The 6,442-nt window shown below is 39.8% G+C and overlaps 1 pseudogene; it reads left to right on the top strand.

The window, feature by feature from the left end:
* The first annotated feature begins 1,284 nt into the window (after positions 1-1,284).
* LOC145241618 (uncharacterized) lies at positions 1,285-1,836 on the top strand (annotated as a pseudogene).
* Positions 1,837-6,442: the final 4,606 nt, after the last annotated feature.

Here is a 6,442-nt window from a genome sequence, read left to right as displayed (position 1 = left end):
ATGCTGTCATGACATCCGCAGTTATACGAAACAAGTGTTTCAACAACCGCCTGAAACAAACTCCATATTACGAAATAACTAGGAGGAAACCCGACCTCTCGAAAATGCACATCTTCGGTTCGGTGTGCTACATCTACTCCAACACAAGAGGGAAACTGGACCCAAAATGTCAGAGAGGGATATTTATCGGATACAACAGAAACAGCCCAGCATACCTAATCTACCACTCTGAAAGTGGGAAAGTGTATAAACACAGACAAGTAAAATTCATCAACAGCTCTGACGTACAACAAAACCAAACTTCTCCACCAAACAATAATGACGAGGACTTCCTCCAAAGAGATTTGACAAAAATTCTAAAACCGAAAGAAGACCGAGAACAGTTTAGTGTTGATGAACCACTCAATATCATAGAAGAAAGCAGTTATACACGGAGATACCCAGAGCGGGAGCACAAGATACCCAGCTACTTAGAGGACTATGTAACGACAGTTCAAGACGAGAGTGGTCACACACTTGTCAATCTCGACTACTGCCACAAAGTCGCACATGGTGTACCACACATCTATAAAGCAGCTACGACCTCCCCATTGGCACACCATTGCAATGCAGGAGGAAATCAATTCCCTGAAAGAAAACAACGTGTACAAGCTGACACTTCTACCCAAAGGCAAAACAACAATCAGCGGTAGATGGGTATATAAAATTAAAGAAAACCCTGACGGATCCCCGAAATACAAAGCAAGATTTGTTGCAAAAGGTTATAACCAAACCAAGGGGGTAGATTATACAGAGACTTTCTCCCCAACAGCTGACATCACATCAATCCGCATACTAATGCAAGTAGCTATCCAATACGATTTCATCGTACACCAAATGGACGTCAAAACGGCGTACTTCCATGCCCCAATTGACCACGAGATTTACATGGAGCAACCAGAGGGATTTGAAGTGAGATGGAAAGCGGGCGAAAAACCAGTCTGTATGTTAAACAAACCCCTATACTGACTGAAACAATTGGGCAAAAATTGGAATCAAACCCTGCACAACCACCTCACCAAAAATGGTTTCAATCAGAATAGAGTAGATCATTGCGTCTACATGCGATACAACAGCAAGGAACGAATTACCATCTCATGGGTCGACGATTTAATTATCCAGCCAATAATAATGATTCGCTCAACACTACCAAGCAGATGTTGACGTCCGAATTTCAGATGAAGGACCTTGGAAAACTCCAGCATTTCCTAGGAATAGACTTCGACATAACTCAGTCGTATACTGATGAGCCAGGAACGGTACGTCACAAAAATACTGGAAAGGTTCGATATGATCAATTGCAAACCCAGGACGACTCCATGTGAACTAAAGTGTGATCTAACCGAAAATGACTCTGACCTCATCGACCCCAGAAAGTACCGTGAAGTCGTCGGCAGCCTAATCTATCTGATGATCTGTACCAGACCAGATATAAGCTATATCGTCGGCAAGTTGTCCCAACACTTATCAAAACCGCATGATCAGCACTGGACAGCAGCCAAACATGTACTGAGGTACATAAAAGGTACTATGCAACACCAACTATGCTATACAAAATCAAACGATCAATTCCAGTTATTCGCGTACAGCGATGCCGATTGGGCATCAAACCAATATGACAGACACAGTATATCTGGATACTGTTTCAGCTTAACAAAAGGCGGTCCACCCATTTCCTGGAAGTCGAAAAGACAACCCACAGTAGCGTTATCCACATGCAAAGCCGAATATGTGGCATTAGGAAAAACAACCCAAGAAGGTATGTACCTCACACAATTACTAAAAGAAATGGACTGATACAAGGAATACACACCCATTAAAATATTTGAGGACAGTCAAAGCGCTATAGCACTTTCTAGGGACCTAGTGCATCGACAAAGATGCAAACACATAGACATAAAATATCATTTCATCAGGGACGCTTTGAACAACGGCAACATAAAAATTATCTATTGCCCCACAACAGACATGCTCGCAGACATCATAATCAAAACCCCAACCCGAGCAAAACTAGAAAAATTCAAACTACTTTTATTCGGACTTTTAATTCGTCTTTTTGCCGATATGATATACGCATATTCTTTTTTATAAACACCAAAAAAAAAAAAAAAAAAAAATACGCTCACACTCTAAGAGCAAGCGGGGGTGTTGAAAGTCCGATAACTCTTGTATCTCTATTACCTCCCTTTCCCTGTACATATCCCATAATCCCTTTTTGTCCTTAAGTTCTTCTCATCAGTCAACACATGTGTCTATTTTCCTCCTTTGAATTCCTGTTCATTTTTATCTCTATTCCACTAAAATGCACCACTCAACTGTGAGTAATGTAGTGGAATGAGAAATGGCAGTCCAGCGTGTAGACAAAGAAAAAGATAGAGGGTTGATATCAGTAAAGCTGCACGCACATGTTGGTACTTGTCCACGTGGAAATGTCTTCATGCCACTAGCTGTGGACGCGAACTTGTCTGGTTGATGGACCAAAGCAAAAGGGAAAAAAGAGTAAGAAAGTACATCCAGTTCATGGAGAGAGAAAGCATATAAAGTGTACGTACTGTCTGTTAGCTCTTGCCCCACACAGTAGCAGGTGGCGTGAGGCGCGCCCCAAAAGGGAGGCAGCTGGTCCGCCAACTGCTTAGGTTGGAAGGCGACTCAAAAAAGGAAGGAAACAGCTTATCTCTTGTTTTTATAGTTGTTTCCGGTGGTCTTTTGCGCATGTGTGGATTTCTTTTGAAGGGGAAGTGACGTTGTCTGTATGCCCATATGTGTGTGTATGTTAGCGTGTGTGTGTATGTACGTGAATGTGAGTGTATGTATGCGAACGTGAATATATCTACATGTGTATACGTGTGCGCGTATGTATATGACAAGAAATATGGCTTGAGATGTGAACGCGTGTTTTTGTGCGAGACTAGAAAAGGTTCACACAATACTCCCCTTCCTAGGAAAAAAAAATATGCAGTGTCAGGACGAAAAGTCAATTGCTGAAAACATTACTTACAAAATATATATATATATATTTTGTAAGTAATGTTTTCAGCAATTGACTTTTCGTCCTGTTTTTTTTATTTGCTGTTGGTGTGGTTGTTTAAAAAAACGTCAAAAATGGAGTGTGTTCGTAAAAAAAAGTATTTACTTATGCGTGGAAAGGCGTCTACATTTTTTTAGGGTGACATTTGTTTTTTTGTTTTGTTTTCTTTTTGTGCTGACATGCGCAACGAGTTGCTTGGACAGTGAATTGATCGTTTGGAAGGAAAATTTGGTTAGTGTTAGTTGACGGTGTCTTCGCACATGAGTTTGCGGTAGCGTGTGTATATTGCTTGTACGGGCGTTTGATGCACATTCATTCGTGTTGAACGGTGGTTTCCAGTTGCCAGCGAAACTTCCCATTGTGAGTTTATCAGTGTGCGTGGTGCATCTCAACTCATATTGTTGATTCAACTTTTTCCTATGTGTTGATAGGAATGTCCTATAATTGTTTCTTTGTTGTTGCGTCTTCTGTACGGGAGAGAATGTGTATAGGCCTATGTGATTTTACTCCTCGCATTTGTTGCAGGGTAATGTCAGGAAACCGTGAAAAATATTTGTCGAGCTCAAATTTTTCTTTATATTCGGTATGAAGTCGACAGCTCCGTGTCTATTTTTCTGCCGAGTCTGACGAGGGGTTTCGTCATTGTAGTTCGTTGAGATTCTTGTCGGTAGTAGTTCACTTGTTTTTCTTTGTTGAAATGTTCGTTTTTTTCTTTATCAAATAAAACGCGCGTCTCGCTGAAAACAATTAATTCCAAAAAGGTAGAGTCACCATGCGTGTTTGTTTCACATTGGTCGGTCACCGGTTTGTTGTGGACTTGTGTGTGTTCCTCTCGCGTTCGGGTGTCACCAATTTGGTGAGGTGCGCAAAATAGGAAAAATGGATTGCTTTGAGGAAGGAACGAACAACGCGTTTATTGAATTAAACGAACTAGAATTTATTTCGTGAAGAAACAAATGAAAGAAAAGGAAAAAGCACGTGTTTAGTTTGGCGTGCGTCTCTTGCTGTTAGCTGGTGAGAAGGAAATTGTATTGTTATGGAGAGAGAGAAAATCAATCCAGTTTGGCTTGTGTCTCTCACTGTTAGCTGGTGAGAGGGAAAGTCTATTGTTGTATAGAGAGAGAGAGAGAGAGTCAATCCAGGTTATGGAGATTTTCTTTGAAGGGGAAGTGACGTTGTCCATGTGCGCGTATGTGTGTGTACATGTGTGTACGTTAGCGTGTGTGTGTATGCACGTGAATGTGAGTGTATGCATGCGAACGTGAATATATCTACGTGTGTGTACGTGTGCACGTATGTATATGACAAGAAATATGGTTTGAGATGTGAACGCATGTTTTTGTGCGAGACTAGAAAAGGCTTGCACAAGCCCAATTTTCCACCGATATCAGATACGATCAAGGGACAAGAAAACATTGTAGCAGACAAATTATCACAAGCTACAATTACCTCACTAAATTCCAATTCACTAAGTATGGACAAGAACAAAAGACGGATGCAGTACTTGCAGACATACAACAGAAAATGTCTTTACAACTGAAGGAAATGCCCATACCATTTAGTACAACAACATTTTATTGTGATGTTGCAAAAAAACACGTCCATACATACCATTTAGTACAACAACATTTTATTGTGATGTTGCAAAAAAACACGTCCATACATACCATTTAGTACAACAGCATTTTATTGTGATGTTGCAAAAAAACACGTCCATACATACCATTTAGTACAACAACATTTTATTGTGATGTTGCAAAAAAACACGTCCATACATACCTCCAAACATCAGACAAGTTTTCCAACATTTCCATAATTTATTCCATCCAGGCAAAACTTGCCACTGTAAAAATAATAGCAGACCGTTTTGTTTGACCAAATATGAACACAGATATTCGAAATTGGACTAAAACGTGTGTACCCTGTCAAAAAATAAAATTCACAGGCACAGAAAGTCACTACTGGGCACTTTCAGCATACCTGATGCTAGATTTACCAATATCCACGTTGATTGGGTAGCACACACCCACATCCACATAGTCGACAGATTTAGTAGATGGCCTACAGCCATACCCATTAAGGACATATTGGCAACGACAATAGCAAGAGCTATACTACAGGATTGGATAGTGATCTCTGGAGTACCTTCAGTGATCACATCAGATAGAGGCTTACAATTCCAATCGACCCTCTTTACAGAATTTAACCAATTATTGGGAACAAATCACATAAAGACTATAGCCTATCACTCCTGCTTGAACGGCCTTGTTGAACGCTTTCACAGACAACTAAAAACTTCTTTGACTATGAGTCTTAACAATGCAGATTGAATGGATAATTTACCGTTAATCCTTTTAATGATTCAAAACACAATAAAAGAAGATTTGCAAAGCACGCCAGCCGAAGTAGTTTTTGGATCAGCAGTGGCACTACCGGGACAATATTTTAGTTAGAACACAAACATTTCACCTACAACTACATTTGTGACATAGTTAAAACACAAAATGTCTTTTCTCAATTTTACACCCACCAGGATGGCTGACAAACAAACTTATGTTCCGAACGACCTTCACACTTGCAAATACGTATTTATCCTGATAAATGATGCAGTAAAAAAAAAAAAAAAAACACTTTGTCCAAATTACTCAGGACCATACCAAGTTTTGGACAGTTGCAAAAAATATTTTACTGTCCTGCAGAAATAAAGGAAAGATAACATCGCAATCGACCGAATTAAACCAGCGTACATTGAGGAATACCCACAGACAATTTCCCCACCAGAACTATGAAACAAAGGAGGGCAGCAGAAAAAGATACAAACGCCAAATCTATGACAAAAACCGGTAGAAGAGTCCACTGGCCAAAATATTTGAAGGAATACATTACATATTGAAAAATATTCATATCTTTTCCAATCTGGGGGGAGTATTTGTGCAGTTCAACACACTTAATGCATTCCTTTATTGGAAATCTATATATATAAAAGCGAAAATGTATGTATGTATGTTTGTGTGTCTGCTAAAAACTTTTGACCGACGGAACAAAAATTCACAAACTTGGTATCATATTAAAGCCCCACCCTCCGGACGACAAATATCGAAAAATTAGGCCAAAAGGACCATCAGAAGTGCGCCAACTGATCGATTTTCTGCAGGGGGGGGGCAAAATAGTGACATTTTAATGTTAAACATTACATATTTTTAAATCGATTTATAACTGCCCCAAAAAATACGGGCGCCAACTCTTCTACATAAAGTATACACGGGGCCGTTTATTTTGGGTCAACTTGTGTTTAAAACCCGCTGAGTCATGTCACGTGATCTTGACGTCAGCAAGCTCTAATGGCAGTCTGAATTTTAAAAAACATGTTATCGG

Source organism: Euprymna scolopes, chromosome 20, assembly GCF_053919585.1.
Source record: "Euprymna scolopes isolate OS-2025 chromosome 20, ASM5391958v1, whole genome shotgun sequence".
Classification (NCBI taxonomy): Eukaryota; Metazoa; Mollusca; class Cephalopoda; order Sepiida; family Sepiolidae; genus Euprymna; species Euprymna scolopes.
Note: the sequence above shows the minus strand (reverse complement) of the source record. Positions and strands in the feature narration are given on the sequence as shown.